This window comes from Lepus europaeus, chromosome 16, assembly GCF_033115175.1.
Source record: "Lepus europaeus isolate LE1 chromosome 16, mLepTim1.pri, whole genome shotgun sequence".
NCBI classification, from domain to species: Eukaryota; Metazoa; Chordata; class Mammalia; order Lagomorpha; family Leporidae; genus Lepus; species Lepus europaeus.
Genome location: NC_084842.1, coordinates 21,989,632 through 22,009,344, shown reverse-complemented (window position 1 = coordinate 22,009,344; position 19,713 = coordinate 21,989,632).

Genomic DNA, 19,713 nt, shown 5'->3' with positions numbered 1-19,713 from the left:
CTATGAAGCCTGCATCACCTTAATTACTAATCCAGAAAAATATTCAATAGAGACAGAGAACTACAGACCAATATTCCTGATGAACATGGATCAAAAATCTTCAACAAAATATTAGCTAATTGAATTTCACAGCACATCAGAATTGCCATTTATCCAGTCCAAGTGAGATTTATCCCTGGTATATAAGGATGGTTCAACTTTTGAAAATCAATAAACGTGATAAATCACATTAACAAACTGAAGAACAAAATACATATGGTTAATCAATAGATGCAGAGAAAGTACTTGGCCTCAGAATCAGCCCTTAAGGCATTTGGATCTGGCGGAAGAGCCCATGAGAGTATTGTAGGCATGGAAAGCCAAGACACCATGGAAAAGAAAAAAAAGAAGAAGACCTAAATGAAAGATCTCTGTGAGTGAGATCCCAGTGGAAAGAACGGGGCCATCAAAGAAGGAGGTACCTTTCTCTGAAGGGAGGAGAGAACTTCCACTTTGACTATGACCCTATCGGAATAAGATCAAAGTCAGCGAACTCTAAAGGCTTCCATAGCCCTGGCAACTCATGACTAGAGCCTAGGGAGATTACTGACACCATAAACAAGAGTGTCAAATTGTTAAGTCAGCAACAGGAGTCACTGTGTACTTATATCTCATGTGGGATCTGTCCTTAATGTGTTGTCTAATGTGCAGTGATGCTATAACTAGTACTGAAACAGTATTTTTACACTTTGTTTCTGTGTGGGTGCAAACTGATGAAATCTTTACTAATTATATACAGAATCTATCTTCTGTATATAAAGATAATTGAAAATGAAAAAAAAAAACTTGGTGTTAAATTGGAAATGGCATAGAAAATTAATTAATTTTTAAAAAATATCATGTAGGATCTCTTTCTTTAATGTGCTGTACACTGTTATTTAATGCTATAACTAGTACTCCATCAGTATTTTTTCACTTTGTGTTACTATGTGGGGGCAAACTGTTGAAATCTTCACTTAATATATACTAAACTGATCTTCTGTATATAAAGAGAATTGAAAATGAATCTTGACATGAATGGAAGGGGAGAGGGAGCAGGAAAGCGGAGGGTTGCGGGTGGGAGGGAAGTTATGGGGGGGGGAAGCCATTGTAATCCATAAGCTATACTTTGGAAATTTATATTCATTAAATAAAAGTTTATAAATGAAAAAAAAATACAACACACTTTCATGTTGAAATCCTTATGAAAATTGTGTGTAGAAGGAACATTCCTCAGCACAATCAGGGCAGTATATATGAAAAATCCACACCCAGCATCATATTGAATGGAGAAAATCTGTAAGCATTCCCCCCTAAGATCTGGAATCAGACAAAAATGCCCACTCTCACCATTTTTATTTAATATTGTCCTGGAAGTTTTAGCCAGAGCCATTAGGCAAGAAAAAGAAATCAAAGGGATACATATTAGAAAGGAGGAAATCACCTAAGAATAACAATTATTCTTAGGTGTTTAAATTTTAACTGAAAAGTGATCCCTGTTAAATCTAAGAGTGGAAATAGAGAGGGAGGAGATGAACAATTTGGAACATGCTCAATCGGACTGGCCGCAAATGGTGGAGTTAGAAATGTGCCAGGGGATTCCAACACAATCCCATCAAGGTGGCATGTACCAATGCCATCTCACTGGTCCAAGTGATCAATTTCAGCTCACATTCGATGGCTCTGATAGGTCTAAGAGTCAAAGAGATCACACAAACAAGACAAGTATCTGCTAATACTAACTGATAGAATCAAAAAGGGAGAGAAAGATCCAACATGGGAAGTGGGATACACAGCAGACTCATAGAATGGCAGATGTCCTAAACAAAACTCTGGCCTCAGAATCAGCCCTCAAGGCATTCGGATCTGGCGGAAGAGCCCATGAGAGTATAGCAGGCATGGAAAGCCAAGATATCACGGAAAAAAAAAAAAAGACCTAAATGAATGATCTCTGTGAGTGAGATCCCAGTGGAAAGAACGGGGCCATCAAAGAAGGAGGTACCCTTCTCCGGAGGGAGGAGAGAACTTCCACTTTGACTATGACCCTATCGGAATAAGATCAAAGTCAGCGAACTCTAAAGGCTTCCATAGCCCTGGCAACTCATGACTAGAGCCTAGGGAGATTACTGACGCCATGAAGAGGAGTGTCAAATTGTTAAATCAGCAACAGGAGTCACTGTGTACTTACACCCCATGTGGGATCTGTCCCTAATGTGTCGTCTAAAGCCAAGTGATGCTATAACTAGTACTGAAATAGTATTTTTATACTTTGCGTTTCTGTGTGGGCACAAACTGATGAGGTCTTTACTAATTATATACTGAAGTGATCTTCTGTATATAAAGAGAATTGGAAATGAAAAAAAAAAAACAACCTGGTGTTAAAATGGAAATGGCATAGAAAATTAATTAATTTGAAAAAAAATTATGTAGGATCTCTGTCTTTAATGTGCTGTACATTGCTATTTAATGCTATAATTAGTAATCCAATGGTAGTTTTTTCACTTTATGTTGCTATATGGGCAAAATGTTGAAATCTTTACCTAATATATACTAAACTGATCTTCTGTATATAAAGAGAATTGAAAATGAATCTTTACATGAATGGAAGGGGAAAGGGAGCGGGAGGGGGGAGGGTTGCGGGCGGGAGGGAGGTTATGGGAGGGGGGAAGCCATTGTAACCCATAGGCTATACTTTGGAAATTTATATTCATTAAATAAAAGTTTAATAAAAAAAAAGAAAGGAGGAAATCAAACTCTCCCTATATGTAGATGATATGGTTCTCTATATAGGCTATGGGATCCAAAAGACTCCACTGAGAGGAGTCTTTAACAAAATAATTTGGTAAACAGGCAGAATATAAAATCAACATGGAAAAATCAATAGGTTTTGTATACACAGACAATATTATGGCTGAGAAAGAACTTTTAAGATCAGTCTCATTCACAATAGCTCCCAAAAGTATTAAATACTTTGGAATAAATTTAACCAAGGATGTCAAAGATAACTATGATGAAAACTACAAAATATGAAAGAAAAAGAAGAAATTAAAAAATGGAAAAGTTGGTGCCAGAGCTGTGGCACAGCAGGTTAATGCCCTGGCCTGAAGCAGCAGCATCCCAAATGAGTGCCAGTTGGAGACCTGGCTGCTCCACTTCCAGTACCACTCTCTGCTGTGGCCTGGTAATGCAGTGGAAGATGACCCAGATCCTTGTGGGCCCCTGCACCCATGTGGGAGACCTGGAAGAGGCGCCTGGCTTTGGATTGGCTCAGCTCTAGCCATTGCGGCCAATTGGAGAATGAACTAGAAGATGGAAAACTCTCTCTCTCTCTCTCTCTCTCTCTCTCTCTCTCTCTCTCTCTTTCTCTCTCTCTCTCTGCCTCTCCTTCTCTAACTTTCAAATAAATAAATAAATCTTTAAGAAAAGAAAATGAAAAAGTCTTCCTTGTTCATGGATTATAAGAATCAACATCATCAAAATGTTCATACTACCAAAAGCAATTTACAGATTCAATGCAATAGCAATCAATGTACTAATGAAGTTCTTCATAGATCTAGAACAAATAATGCTAAAATTCATATAGAAATACAACAGACCCTGAATATCTTAAACAATCTTAAGCAACAAAAACAAAGCTGGAGGCATCACAATACTTGCTTTCAAGACATACTACAAGGAAGATACAATCAAAACAGCTTGGTACTGGCACAAAACCAGACTTATAGTCCAATGGAACAGAATAGAAACTCCAGAAATCAATCCATGAATCTACAACAAATTTATCTTTGACAAAGAACTAAAATAAATCCCTGGAGCAAGGAGAGTCTCTTTTCAAATGGTCCTGGGGAAACTGGATCTACGCATGCAGAAGTTTGAAACTAGACCCATACCTTACACCTTACACAAAAATCCACCCAAAATGGATCAAAGACCTAAATCTATGACCTGATACCAGAAAATTACTAGAAAACATTGGAGAAACTCTGCAAGACATTGCATGGGCAAAGACTTCTTAGAAAAGAACCCAGAGAGCACAGGCAGTCAAAGCCAAAATTAACAAATGGGATTACATCAAGTTGAGAAGCTTCTGCACTACAAAAGAAACACTCAAAAGTGAAGAGGTAACTGACAGAATAGGACAAAATATTTGCAAACTTCGCAACTGACAAAGGGTTAATATCCAGAATCTATATAGAACTCAAGAAATTCAACAACAACAAAATAAACAATCTAGTTGAGAAATGGGCAAAATGCTTGAATAGGCATTTTTCAAGAGAGGAAATTCAAATGGCTAACAGACACTTGAGAAAAGGCTCAGAATCACTAGCCAACAGGGAAATGCAAATCAAAACCATGGTGCAATTTTACCTCACTCCAGTTAGAATGGTTCTCATACAGAAATTAACATATGACAAATGCTGGCAAGCATGTGAGGAAAAAGGTACCCTTGTCTACTGTTGGTAAGAATGTAACTGGTACAACCACTGTGGAAGACAGTATGGAGATGCCTCAGAAGTCTAAATATATGCCTACCATATGACCCAGACATGGCAATCCTGAGAATTTATCCAAAAGAGATAAACATATGAAAGAGTGATCAGTACCTCCATGTGTATTACATCCCTTTTTGACTGATTTCTTCTGTAATTTGTCTCTTTTCCCATCTTTTTTTAATCAAATGAACCCCATAAACCATTCAAAAGTGGGTTGTTTTGCCTATTCCCATTTTTTTCACTCATTTTTGCATTAATTGACTGTAAGTAAAATGGAGTACTTTTAATAATAAATCTTAAATTTCAAACATAAGCATTTAGCCTAGTAGATAGCACAACACTTGACAAAACAATACCTGAGCTCAATACTAAGCATTGGCTTCTGTTTTCAACTGATATAATTCTGGGAGACAGTGGTGTTGGCTCAAGTACATAGGTTCTTGCCTGAATACTCCCTTTTTGGAGAATTATATTGAGTTTCCATCTCCTGGTTCCAGCCTTAAGCCAGCAGTAGCCATTGGGAGCATTGGAGGAGTGAACCAATAGCTGTGATCTCTCTCTCTCTCTCTCTCTCTCTCTCTCTCTCTCTCTCTCCAATTAAATAATTAACTTTTAAAACTCTCTAGGTCCAGAAAATTGTGGACTTAACACTCATATTTCTACCAGAAGTCCATTTATATGGCTTCATTGGTTTTTGTGAAGTTGACTAACAGTGTTGTGTGGGGTGTTGTGTAAGCTAAGAGTCTTTCTGGTTTGCTAAAGGCATGTATGGTTTTCCCAGACACCATTACTGGAAATCTAAGTGGGAAGTACAAATGTTCAAAGAATGAAACAGTGTGCCTTAACTAAAGAATTATGTTAATGAAAGGTCCCTGGCTTTATATCATATGAGACACGGAAAACTGAGATATGAGTTATCTCAAAATATAAGAAAAAGATGTAGTTTTTCTTACCTAATTTGTGGCTATAAACAAATATGTAGTCATTTTCTTATCTAAATTATAGCTATAAGCAATAGAAAAGTCCTTTAAAAGAAATATTTGAATTCTTTATTCTAAATGGATATCTTAGCTATTATTATTTAAATGATCTAAATGATGATTTAACTCCAATAAATTCTTATTTAAAATTCTCAATGCTAGGATATTCACACCCTCCAATTTGGCATTTAATTTCTACTTTTCCACAGAGTTGTGTAATATCTGTGTGTAGAAAGTTGTGAAAAGAAATAGAAACACACTGTGAAATAAATAATAAAATAATATATTGCCCAGTGCAAATATCAAAGTTGGGCATTTGACATGTCTCTTCCAACATAGTTGGTACTGTGAATTTTTTTCAGTGTCACTTAGATGAATGCTATATATTTTCTTGTCAAATAATCTTCATGACTCAATGCTTGCTCTAAGAATTATGCAAGGCCAGCACCGTGGCTCAGTTGGTTAATCCTCCACCTGCGATGCCGGCATCCCATATGAGCACTGGGTTCTAGTCCTGGTTGCTCCTCTTCCAGTCCAGCTCTCTGCTGTGGCCCAGGAAGGCAGTGAAGGACGGCCCAAGTGCTTGGGCCCCTGCACCCGCATGGGAGACCAGGAGAAGCACCTGGTTCCCATCTTCGGATCGGCATAGCTACGGCCACAGCAACCATTTGGGGGGTGAACCAATGGAAGGAAGACCTTTCTCTCTGTCCCTCTCTCACTGTCTAACTCTATCTGTCAAATAAAAAAAATTATGCATTGTACCCATAAGTATTTGAATTTTCTTACCTTCTTTTTTATTATTCTGGGAGTTGTGATTTAGGTTCAGCCCTGCTATGTGTGTAAACAAAGCATAACTGAAACTTTAAGAAAGCTTAACAATAAAAGTAGCTACCAAGCAGAATATTCTATTCACAATTGGAATGAATGGCACCCAGGGACTAGTTACATAAGAAAAACAGAAAATATAGGAATAATTTTGTGTAGCAAATAAGTTGCAAGATCACTTTATGATCAAAAATATAATCAAGCATTGATTTCTATTTCTATAAAACTAAAAAGGTCCCTTTCAACCTTTTCCTATAGCATGAAATAAATCATTTTTTCTTCTATTATTTATAACTATCCTTTGGAATTTTGAAACTGATTTGTTTAGGGTCATTCACAAACTGAAGGAATACACATGGATTTATTTGCACTTCAAATGAAAGATTTGAAAAACATATTATGGTATCATCTGGAATCACTGAAGAAATAAAATATGTGTTGTATACAAATACACACACAAAAATGGAAACAGCTGCTTAGATATAATTTCCTTTAAAACCACTACATGAACTGAATCTACTTTTGTGTGCTTCCTGTAAGCACAATCTCATACAAGCCACAAGTGAAAGTACAGATGTGTTTTTTACATAGAATACAAAAAGACCTATATGGGTCTCTTCTATTTCTATAAATGCTTTCCTATTTTGTACTACACAGTCTGAAAGAAAAGCTTGAAAAAAGTCCTTATAAAAATAAATAATTGGAGTGGGGCATGTGCGCTATTATGTGGAAGAGGCAAGATGCATAGCAAAATGCTAATCTATGGTACTGCAAAGCAGAAAAAGCTAGCCATATTTAACTTGATTGCTGTAAAGATAGTACTCTCTGTGTACATGTGTGTGTGTGTGTGTGTGTGTGAGTGAGTGAGAGAGAGAGAGAGAGAAGGATGAAATGGAGATATATGACAAAGACTAAAAATGAAAGCCTTGTCTGTATGAAAATGGGCTCAAATCTAATAAGATAGGAGTTCCCCAAGGGTCACAGAGCTTCTAATTTCTATAGGATAGAATACTCTGAATTAATACTGTTAATACTTTTAAAAATTTATTTATTTTTTTTGAAAGGCAGAGTTACAGAGAGACAGAGATCCTCCATCTGCTGGTTCAATCCCCAGATGGCTGCAACAGCCAGGACTGTGCAGGGTTGCAGCTAGGAGCGTGAGGGTTCTTCAGGGGTTCAGGAGCCCAAACACTTGGCCATCTTCTGCTGCTTTCCTAGGCCATTAGCAGGGAGCTGAATCAAACTGTCACCCATACAGGATGCCTATGTCACAGGCGGCATCTTTATCCACTGCACCATAACACTGATGCCTAATGATGTGAATTTTCGGCTCACTACATAGTTCCATTAGAAAATAGTTCTGATAATTCATGAAAGTTATCAGCTTTAATATCCCACCTTTGCTTATATTAACATCTTACAACTGTGCAGAGTTCAAAAAAGACCACCAACTGACAACACACCTCAATTTTAGGATTCAAAGTATATTTCAATTCATTATGACTGGTTTTTCCATGAATTTTATTTTCTGTTATTGGTCATCATGACCAAATGTATAGAGCTGAAACTTATTAAGCAAATTGATAATAATATTTATTTTCCAAACTGCTAATGCTATACCTTCTTTTGCTAACTTTAATTTCAAGAAAGGTTTCAGAGGTGCTTACTTAATTTTTTTTACAAGTTGCCTAATTTCTGGTTCAAGGGTCATAAGGGATGTTAACTTGTTTCACATTTCTTTTTCTTTGACTACAAATCTTTCCCTTGATTGCTCATCTTTCAAGCACTATAAAAGTAAAATGGTACCATAAAGTACTAATGAGTCTATTTGTTTTCAAAAAGACTTTTTATTGATATAACAGAATGACTATGGTAGTAGAGATTTCATATCTATATTGATCTTTCTGGTATGGACACAGATAGCCAATTTAGGTCACCTGATTAACTTGTACCTTATAATCAGAATCTGAATAGAGTGAAATGCAGCTGCTGTGTATTGGGACTGCTCTAGGCACTGTTCACACTGTCCAAACCCACTTCTTTTCAACTAATAGCAACCCAGGACTCATTTTCTGTAAGGCTTGTGATAGATGGCAATCTAACATTGATTATAAGTAAATGTACCATTAAATTGTTATTCTTAAGCTATTAAGTAATATTTCAGTCAGCCACAAAAATGTCAAATGTAAATTTTTTAAAATCTAAAATTTACCTCAGAAAAGCCCCAAATCATGTCAAATTTACATATCTACTCAAATCATTTTGTTTTCGGTTAATAAAAGAAATCCCTGTTATATATGAAGGGATGTTTTGTGAATAAATGTTAATTAATAACAATTGTTTTTCAAATTTGTATACTGGCCTTTAACCATAGCTTCTGGATAAATTCTAAAAAAATTTAAAATGTAGAAAAACCATTCTAAAAATAAGATACAGGTAAATATAAAAAAGAAAAAAAGTAATTTCCATCATATTTTATTGAATTTATCATTTGAATATTTGTAAAAAGAGGCAATCTATAACTTGGTAAACTCAAGAATTTTGTATTTGTTGTTGTTATTCAACTACCCCACTAATTTAATAAAGAGAAAATAAGAAGAGTACCTCTTTATGTGAAGTTTCTTCTTAACAAAGGGAAAGTAGACACAGAGAATTTTAGTTCTCATTCACTATTGAACAGATTAGTGTCATTTTGTATTAGAGGTCTTGAATTTATCTTCTTATCTGTATAAAGTAAAGTAATCTGGCACTAATTCAAGTTATTATTTGTCTACTTTCAATGCAAGATATATTAAATGGTATAAAAATAAACAAGTCACACAAACGCTATTTATTGTCACAGGAAAATGATTTGGCAGACAGCTTGTCAGCGACTTTAAAATTAATATATTTCTGAAACACTTCTTTTTTTCCTAACAGGCGGATCCCTTTAAGGGAAATACATAACATAGCCTAGTGTTATTGAAGGTGTAACCTCAACTGATGCCTCTGAAGCTTATAGAAATTTCAAGTTTTGCTATACTTTGACACAAAAAATGTTGTTTTTCAATTTTACTTGTATTTGGATATTTCAACAAATATAGTCATGTCTATATTCATATTCTTACCACACAACAGAAAAATGTAGCATTGGTTAATCTTACAAAAACCACAGAAATAATTAAAGACAACTAGAGGAACTATTCTCACCTAACGTTTTCCTTATTTGTCCAATCCACCTACTCTGTCTTAGGAAAACATCAAAAAAGGGAGGATCTGCCTCCGAGGAATAATTTGGAATCTCTCCATGATTGGAAACTTCAGAGCTATCTTTTTAAGGGTTGAAGAAGAAGAAATAAGATAACAGGTAGCTAATGCCCTCCCTATAATTATTTTTGAAACAAGCCAAGACACTATTTATATATACATATATATGTCTGTGAGTGTGTGTGTGCGTGTGTGTATACACACAGAAGGCAAAAAAAATAATATAAGAACATCTCACATCTTTGTCACCCCAACAGTTTGTAAAGTTATGGTTTAAAATAACCTGTGTTAAAACCCAACAAACAAAAACCTCACTCAATATTCAGTTACATGGTACTCATGGTAAGAGGATACTTCAAAAGACTTATGAAAAACATGGACTAAAAAGATAAGTTTTCCTCGGTTTTAAAATTTTTTGAGAGCCATAAATAATTAACTTTATGACACCACTGAAATGTTGACAGAAATATCAAAGTCCAAAAACCCAACAGTAAAACTTGAGATACATGCCATGAGATTTGCTTAGTAGTAGTAATAGAAATAGTTATGGATTTGGGATAACACACCAATACCAATTTATAGAGGCCAGATTTAAATCTACATACAGAGAAGCTCACCAAAAGCCAATTTCCTATCAGAGAATGACCCCTTTTCTTGATTCAAAAGCATCATGTGCCAACCAATAAGGCAACTGGCTGCTCTAAAACTTCTGTGATTTTGCTTTTTTTCTAACAAATTGAATACAAAGTCCCAACCATGTGTTGTGTGCTACTTTAAATCAGTTTGGCTTTTCACATTTGTAGGATATTTTGCAGGAAAGTGGTAGAAAGAGGAGAGAGCTTACTCTGATCTTATAAGAACTGTTTTTGTGCCTGAGTGCTACTACTTCTGTGTGTCATGGTAAGAAATTTGAGTCATATATTGTAGACTGTGGCAGCCACTGAGATTTGAAATGTAGGTGATGATTTCAAATAACTGTTTTAGAAAGGTCATTTCTACTGACATGTAAAATATGGATTAATATGGTAGTAGGGGAGAGAGTGCAATGAGAATTAGAAATAGTTCAAATGAATAATGAAGAGGATCTAAAGTTAAGGCAGTGGTGATGCAGAGAGAGCAAAATGGAACCAAAAGTAATATTCAATTGAAAGCAGTAACACTATGACTTGCAGCAAAAGTAGCAGAAAACAGAGAGTTGACAGATCAGATATTGTCAGACACATTGAATATGTAGGTGTCTGTAGCAAGAACTGAGAGGAGAAAACTGGGGAAATCGTCTCAGTGGACAGAGGGAACTACACTATTCCCAATTTTAGAAAGGAAAATTTTGTGGACAAATGAAATTAAGAGATAAGTTTATTTTTGGTGCAATAATTTTTGAAATCTATACATTTGTTTTCTTGTTCAAAATACACATTTTTCATTAATTTTTTAAAGATTTATTTATTTATTCAAAAGTCAGAGCTACACAGAGAGGAGAAGCAGAGAGAGAAAGAGAGAGAGGTCCTCCATCTGCTGGCCTACTCCCCAATTGGCCACAATGGCCAAAGCTGCACCAATCTGAAGCCAGGAGCCAGGAGCCTCCTCTGGGTCTCCCACACGGGTTCAGGGGCCCAAGGACCTAGGCCATCCTGTATTGCCCTCCCAGGCCATAGCAGAGAGCTGGATTGGAAGTGGAGCAGCTGGAACTCAAACCAGCACCCACATGGGACGCTGACACTGCAGGCAGTAGCTTTACCCGCTATGCCACATCAGTGGCCCCTCCATTAACTTTTTGAAGAACCCTTGGATACACACGTATATCTGATGTCTAAAACATAGGTTCACATAACATAGAACTCATAAGAAAATATTGAAATAAAGTATAAATTTGAGATCATTATGAACTAATACATAGCAGAAAAAACATGAATGAGAGAACCTAACTAAAGCAGAAACTAGAAGGAAAAGAAGTTCTAGGTTTCAATCCTTGGATGCAGAATGACTTAAGACTTAGACGGGGAATATGTGTACATATATTGAAGAGAGTTAGGAGGCAGCCTTAATGGAATAAGAAAAACTGAAAGAAGAAGAAGAGAGAAGAGAGTTCTAAGGTGAAGAGTGGCCACATTGCCAGTTTCTCCATGAGAATAAGTAAAATTTTAAGAAGGAAGGAAAAGAAAAATCCATTAAAATGGTCCCTAGAAACTCAGAGACTACTCTGGTGGAAATAAGCTAGTGAAGTAATGGGACAGAATAAAGACACAATACCTTGCTCTACTTTGCCCTTATTCTATCTTACATTAAGTTAATTTGCTTTTTTCTAATCCCCTCTATTATGTCATAATGAATTGTGTCCCCCAACAAATTCATATGTTGAAATGTTAACTCCTGGTATGACTATACAAGTATGCATGAATTTTAAAATATATTTGCAATAAAATACTTATATTTTTGAAGAATTAATTAATTTGAGAGGCAGAAAAATGGCAGGAGCTGGGTCTGGGGCAAATTTACAAGTTTTGAGTCTCCCACATTGGTAAAAGGGATCCAAGCACTTGGGCTATCATCACTGCCTCCAAGAGTCTTCAGTAGCAGGAAGCTAGAGTTAGAAGCCAAAGCTGGGAATTGAACCAAGGTGCTCTGATGTGGGATGTGGGCACCTTAGTCATTAGGTCAAACATCCACTTGTAAACTAATATTATTTTTTAATTCAAATTTCCATGAATTTTTGAAGTTGCTGAAAATCTGGATATGGGATCTTTAGAAGGTAATTAAGATTAAATGAGGTAAAAAGGATAAGACCCTATGTGGTAGGACTGGTGTTTTATAAAAAGATTAAGAAGGGTCAGGGGAAGAACTCTCCGTGAACACTGAGAATTAATCATGTGAGCAAATAATAAACTGTTGTCCACCTACAAACCAAGAGGATAATCAGAATGAAACCTCCATTGCTGGCATATTCGTTGTTGAATGTCTCCACTTGCAGATCTGTGAGAAATTTCTGTTTTTAAAGCCACCTGGTCTATAGTATTTTGTTACGGAAGCCCAAACTAATGCACCTGGGTCCTCCATAGCACCTCAAACTATACAGTGTGAATAACTCCTTGACTTACTTTGATTTTGCACATGGTAAATAATAAACCTATTTACATGCACAAATGGAAAATTAATCTCAAAACTATTTTCCTCTATCTAAAATCCACAAATTTTTTCTAGAGAAAAATTTAATGAGAAATCCATATCTATTATACTATTGCTCATATATTTCAGATTTTTCTAGGGAAACATGCCTGATAGCATGGCCTAATACAGTGAGAGTGACTGAATCCCAGGTGTTTCTAGAGAATGAGAATGAGATAGTTTACATTCCTGTATTGTAGGTTTGATAGCCTCAGGGTTACATCTGAAACTTAAGGAGTCAGAGGCTCAGCAGGATGGCATAGCAGTGTCTCCAGGAGAAAATTGGGCAAAGAGAAGGCAACACGGGGACCAATCTAATCATAGTTATTGCATACAGTAAGTATCTTTGAATTCATGAAAGGCTTTGGTTCCTAGGAGCAGACCAAAAAAAAAAAAGAGCCTTCTCATAACCAAATTAGTGTTAACAGTCTTTCGGCATGCCAACACTTAAAATTCAAGACCAGGCAACAATCACCTGTGTACAGTGGCAGTGATTCTCCCGAGAGCTGTGTGAGCCTCTCTAACACTTTCTACACGATGCTAGTTGTGCATGTGACTTTATGCCTGTGGGCCAAAATAAGTATACAGCACCAGTGATTCTAGACCTGCACTAGATAAATAATTAATTCCAAACTCAGCCAGAAGCCACTGCTACTGGTTTCAGTTAACAAAAAGCAACTATTACTCTGACTCCAATGTTGAGTGCACAGCCTGAGATAAAGCCCTGGAGTGTCATGATATTTGCAGTAGGTGTGAGTGACGATCTCCTTTTAATACAGTTTCTTACCCCCTGCTTCCCTAGAGATATCTTAGTAACCAGAAGCAGCCTGAGAGAATCTACCATTCTCTACTTTTTTTTTTCTTTTTCTTCCACACTACTCTAAAGCATGATTTGTCCCACTGATACTATATATTCTTTACTGTTCTTAAAATCACAGGTTTCTGTTTTACACATAGTAAATGTTCATGACTGGCAGAAATTTAGCCACTCCTTCCTTATACCCATTTTAAGTTTCAGATATCTATATTAAGTCTCAGAAATTCCATTGCATTCAGAAGACTGAGAAGAAAAGCCAATAAAGGGCAAATGCCTAGTCTAATCATACAAATAATTTTTCTCTTGTAAAGCTTCAGAGCCAAGTATATCAGCCATTTGTAATTTTTTCCCATTTGCTACTATATACGATTATATGTATTAGGAAAGCAACAAAACGTAATTTCTTATTTAAGCCAAACTGTCAGCCTTCTATAGATTAAAAAAAAAAACAAAAAAAACCAAAACTATGATATATAGGCCAACAACATAGAGAAGAATCTATACTTGCAATTTTTTTCTTTCTAACTTCTTTCAAAACAATGATTTTAAGTAAACAAAAGATGAAAAATATGACAACGGATTCAAATAATGTAGATGCTTAAATAATGTCAAAAGAGTGAATGAAATTCATTTACAAGCTATCCATCTTTGGTCACTGGTGACTCTTTTTTGGCCAAGACCATAGTTGTCCTTTGAAATCCTATGTCCCTCTTCTCTTTCACCCCTGGTATCTGTCTAAAAAGGTTGTGAATTTCAGCGACAGGAGTCTGGCAACCTTAATTTTACCAATAGTCATTCTCATTGAAGTCTTGCTATGATTTTCAAACAAACATGTTCTGGATATGAGAACAGTCCTTAAAAGTACTGAACTATCTTCATTATCTCTTCGCTAGTATCTGGGAAACTCCACTCTTTGCTATAATCAGAGACTCTCTCTTCTGTTTCTCTTCTATATACCATAATTCTTCCATGTCCTTATACTTTCACATAAAGGAAAAAAATATAAAGATCTCCTAGAACCCTCATTCATCAAAGGTGGAAATTAAGAAACAGTTTGACAGTTTCTTAAAAAGTTAAGTATTAACTTACCATATTACACAGAGGATATCTTCTCTTATATTTTAAATAATTTTATATTAATTATTATACCTAAAACAATGCAAATGCTATATGATTATTATATTATACTGTTTAGGGAATAAAGATAAGAAAACTGTAAATGGTGAATAAAGATATAAATTTTTTAAAAAATAAAAATAAAAAAGTCTATTATTTTTTAAAATTTTGACTCAGGGGAGCAAAGTTCCCTGAGAATAGAAGATAGTAAGAGCCTTGCTACCTAGATGGAGGAAATGGAAAATTCAAAGAACAAACAAAAATCAGTATCTCAATACAGTACAAAGATGATTAAGAGCATAGATGAGCCCTGAGGATAAAATTCTGGCCATGCAGTTTACAAGTGGTATGATTTTGAGCAAGAAATTTTATGTCTTTTTTCCCAATGTTTTATTAAAAAGTAAAGTATGTATGTATGTGCATGTGCGGTCTTCTATGGACAGAAAAGTACACTTAAGTGTATAGCTTAATACATTTTACCAAGGTGAACATACCTGGGCAGCCAGCACCCATATCCAAAGAGTAGTATGAATACCTCAAAAATCTCGCTTTGCTGCCTTTTAAGTGAGGTAACCACATTCTGGACTTCTGATAACACACAATAGGTATAGTTGGCTCCAGGGAGTGCTGTCACTTAGTGTTTTTCTGCTGCTTGTGAAATGGGAATTATAACCATGTAATTTGTGTTATAAAGCTCTTTGGGGTTATCAAAGGAAGGTTAGTTCATGAGTATGCAGCTTATGCACTCAGGTTCCTCTCAACCCTCCGAAGGGCCTCCCCTGCCATGGGTTCTATAGCCACCAACACTATATTCTCAATAATTTAGGAAGAAGACCCCTCTGTCTGCCTCTGTACTGGGCAAGCCACATTATATTATTGGTCTTGGTTAGAGAACCCCTGTTTTCTCCATGGCAGACATGTTCACTAAACATTCAGTACACTTATTTCCCATAAGACAGTCTGAAAAGACACAAATACAACATCTTTTGTCATATTTCTCAGTTATAGAATATCTAAGTAAATAGTTCTATCTACCTTGAGTCATATGAGACTTGATGATGTCCCCCTTTTTCTCTGTATATTTAAACTCATCCTCCTTTATGTTAGTTTTCTTCCAAAAATAGAATGTCCAAACATCTCCATATTTTTTACAAAGTGCCTCTTATTAAATATTTTTCCATTATCCTTATATACCTATTTCTTTATAATTAAGAATTATATTATGCTGTTTTCATCTTCATGAATGTAATATAGGGGCCAGCATTGTGGTGCAGTGGGTTAAGCTGTAGCCTGCAGTGCTAGCATGCCATATGGGTGCCAGTTCAAGTCCCGGCTGCTCCACTTCCAATCCAGCTCCATGCTAATGATCTTGGGAAAGAAGGGGAAGATGGCCCAAGTGCTTGGGAGACTCTGATGGCGTTCCAGGAGCCTGGCTTCAGCCCGGCCCAACCCAACCATTGGGGCTATTTGCAGAGTGAAGCAGAGGATGGCAGATCTCTCTCTTTTTCTCTGCTCTCCCTCTCTGTAACTTTGCTTTTCAAATAATTAAATACATCCTTTGAAGAAAGGTAAATAATATAAATTCACAGAACATTTGAGAAATACCTAATTTTTCTGAGGCAAAAACTCAGATACAGGAGCCAAGATGGCCAAATAGAGGTTCCCATGGTTTGTTTGCTCCACAGCTAAGAACAAAAATAAGAAGTAAATAACTGCATTTCAAGACAAGCTCCCAAGGGAGAAAATTAGAACATAGCATGAATACAGGGAGCCCATAGGACACGGAGGCTGCAGGGAAGAGGGTGAAAGAGAGAGTCCCAAGAGACCCAATTTCCAGGGATGCTGCACATTAGCAACTTCAGCAAGGATCTGGGTGGGAGGGGAGGCTCACTAACCTCACAGGCTAGGATTTCAAAGGGGACACCTGGGAGATACTTCGTAGCTTTGCACCAGAGAAGGAATTCCTGGGGTCTCCCCACAACCCTAGGAGCAAAGGCTGCCACAGTGTGACTCCACTTTGAGAAAGGAGTCATAAGTCCACACTACTCTAAGGGATAAGTCCACTTCCTTGGGACCTCAAGTTGTACCACCCTGGAAAAAATGATTATTTTTAACATGAACTGTACATGAGTGAAATTGACATCTTTTCATTTGATTATTGTTTATAACCCTTGTTTGTATTCCTGCTGCACTGTGGTCTTTTTTGGCTTTTACTTGCTGAACTCTTCTATTTAGTGGAAGATTAAGCCTTTGGCTATGATGTAATTAAAAATGTTATCTCAAAAATTAAAAAAAAGTAACAAAGATGCAAAGAAAGAAAGAAAACAAAGAGAAGGAGGGAGAAAGGGAAGGATTAAGAGAAGTATCATTATATTCTTAGAATTTTATCTATGAACTACATTAAATAAGTTCTCTTTATAATTAATTCATTAATTTGAAAAATGATTGCAGCCTCACACATCCAACAGAACCTATCAGAGACAGTGGTTGCACCACACTAGTCCAGATAGTATTCTGTACTATATGGGACAGTTGGTTGTGGGCACATCAGGGTCTGTGACTGTGGGCTCAGAAGTCGGGACACATGTCTCTGCAGACAAGGCAACACCCCTGTGCTTCCTCCCTCTCTCAAGGGCAGTGTACAACAAGCAAGGTTGGGAACCACCACAGACAGAACCCGCTCCAGTCCCACCACAGCTCTGCTCCCAGGTCTGCCCCCAGCTCTGGGGAATGTGGCTGGATACTAGGTAAAAAACCAGAGTTAGACTGAAGGAATAAGTTCCTGGAGTTATACAGCACACTGGGGAACACTATCATTCATGGTAACAGTATATATTACATGAAAAAAAGAAACAGAAGAAAGAAGCTTCAAACCTTCAAATATAAAGTAATATCAAAGAATGGGAAAAGCTGATTGCCTACTTTAATCAGTACAATTGTATACTTGTATAGGAATAGCATAGTAAAGCTCATAAACATATACAATTATTTTAATAAAAATATGAAAAACAAAATAGCACTTGAGGTGACACTACAGGACTGTATTTATTAAGTCTATTCATGTATTTATCAAGATTATTAAGCCCACGTTCAGTACTTAACAAACAACATTATAATTATATATGCACATACATTATATACATACAAATACACAGCCATATGCTCACACATGTATTTGATCCTAATTTAAATAGAAGATACTAGAATCTGGGGGCAGAGAAGGTTGTATAATAGGTACTGAGACACAGTATGGTAAACATAACAGGTTCTAGCATTTGCAGCATGGTGGGGTGACTATTGCTCACAATAAGAGAGCAACCTTACAAAGGTAAAGAAATGGGAAGGCTAATTCCTAGCACACTTGGTTTAAGCTACATATTATATATGTGTGTGTGCATAAACAAGTTGCATTGTATCCCTTAAACACATTCAAGTATTACATATTAGTCTAAAATTTAAAAATAAATTTTAAAAAATGTTAAAATGCAGTCATAATTTTTAGCTACAGAAAACAATGCTTCATTATATTTCTTTTGCCTTTTTCTTTAGTTTTTTTTTTGTTTGTTTTTGTTTTTGTTTTTGTTTTTTTTTGACAGGCAGAGTGGATAGTGAGAGAGAGGGAGAGACAGAGAGAAAGGTCTTCCTTTGCCATTGGTTCACCCTCCAATGGCCGCCACGGCTGGCGCGCTGATCCGATGGCAGGAGCCAGGTGCTTATCCTGGTCTCCCTTGGGGTGCAGGGCCCAAGCACTTGGGCCATCCTCCACTGCACTCCCTGGCCACAGCAGAGAGCTGGCCTGGAAGAGGGGCAACCGGGACAGAATCCAGCGCCCCGACCGGGACTAGAACCTGGTGTGCCGGCGCCGCTAGGCAGAGGATTAGCCTGTTGAGCCACTGCGCCGGCCTTTTCTTTAGATTTTTAACAAAGGTAACATCTTGCTCAATATCAGGAGCATAATCCATGATAGGAACCAAGAGGGTCTTCAAGACTCGGGCTGTCTCTAAGGTAAAAACTATTTTCATATATAGTACAGTATAAAGGGTAGATGAAACTGATGGTTCCTTACCCTGAGCCCAGGCAGTGGAACTAAACCATCCCAGTGGCCACTCCCTGTTCTTCACAATCAGTCCCTCAGAAGATAAGAAAAAATGCCTTGAAGAACAGTGACTTTTAATAATTTTGTTAAACTTCAACACTTAAGTAAATGTCTTTTAGCATTCTGTGTGATGAAATGAGAAATATTCATAAAATACTTCTGCTGTACAACATAGTAAGACAGCTGTCTCAAGGAAAGACACTTTTGCCATTGTGTGAGAAGTGAGATAAACCAATTACATTTTCATGAGCACCAGGGATGACAGAAATTTGTATTTGTTCAGACCAGACAATTTGGCAAAGATCTTTTCCGATAGGAACACAATGAACCTATTACTTCAAGGGAGACAATAGCCATGCTTGTTGCCAATGATTAAATATAAGCTTTAAATTGGAAACTAGAATTTTACAGAGCACACATCTATCACAGTGAGCATTAGAGCTTCAGAGTAGTTAAAAAAAAGTTTTCAGATGAGCCCAGCGGGAATTTTAACAAATGTGATTTTCGATGCTGTGTAATTAAATGTATTTTTGTAATATATGCAACTCAACAAACCATCATTTTCCAAAATCAGGCAAGGTTAAAAGATCCATTCAGAGTGAAAGATACAGCAATGTATTTTGATACAACAGTATGAGAAAATCATAGATATAATTTCAGATTCCATATTCCATGGTGCAACTAACCTTTAAGAAATTGCTACTTGTCTAAAGTGTAGGGTCAAAATTTATCATCAAAGCCTACTTAAATATTTCTCTTATTTCTGAATACATATTTGTGTGAGACTGGATTTTCTTTACATTTTTCAATGCAGAAAACATATTGCAACAAAACAAATGAAGAAATAATGTGAGAATTCCTATAAGCAAATCCTATTAGTGATGTTTATTAATTTTATGAGCACAAGAGTTTCTTTCCTAAGGTTTATTTACTTATTTACTTGAAAGGCAGAGTTACAGA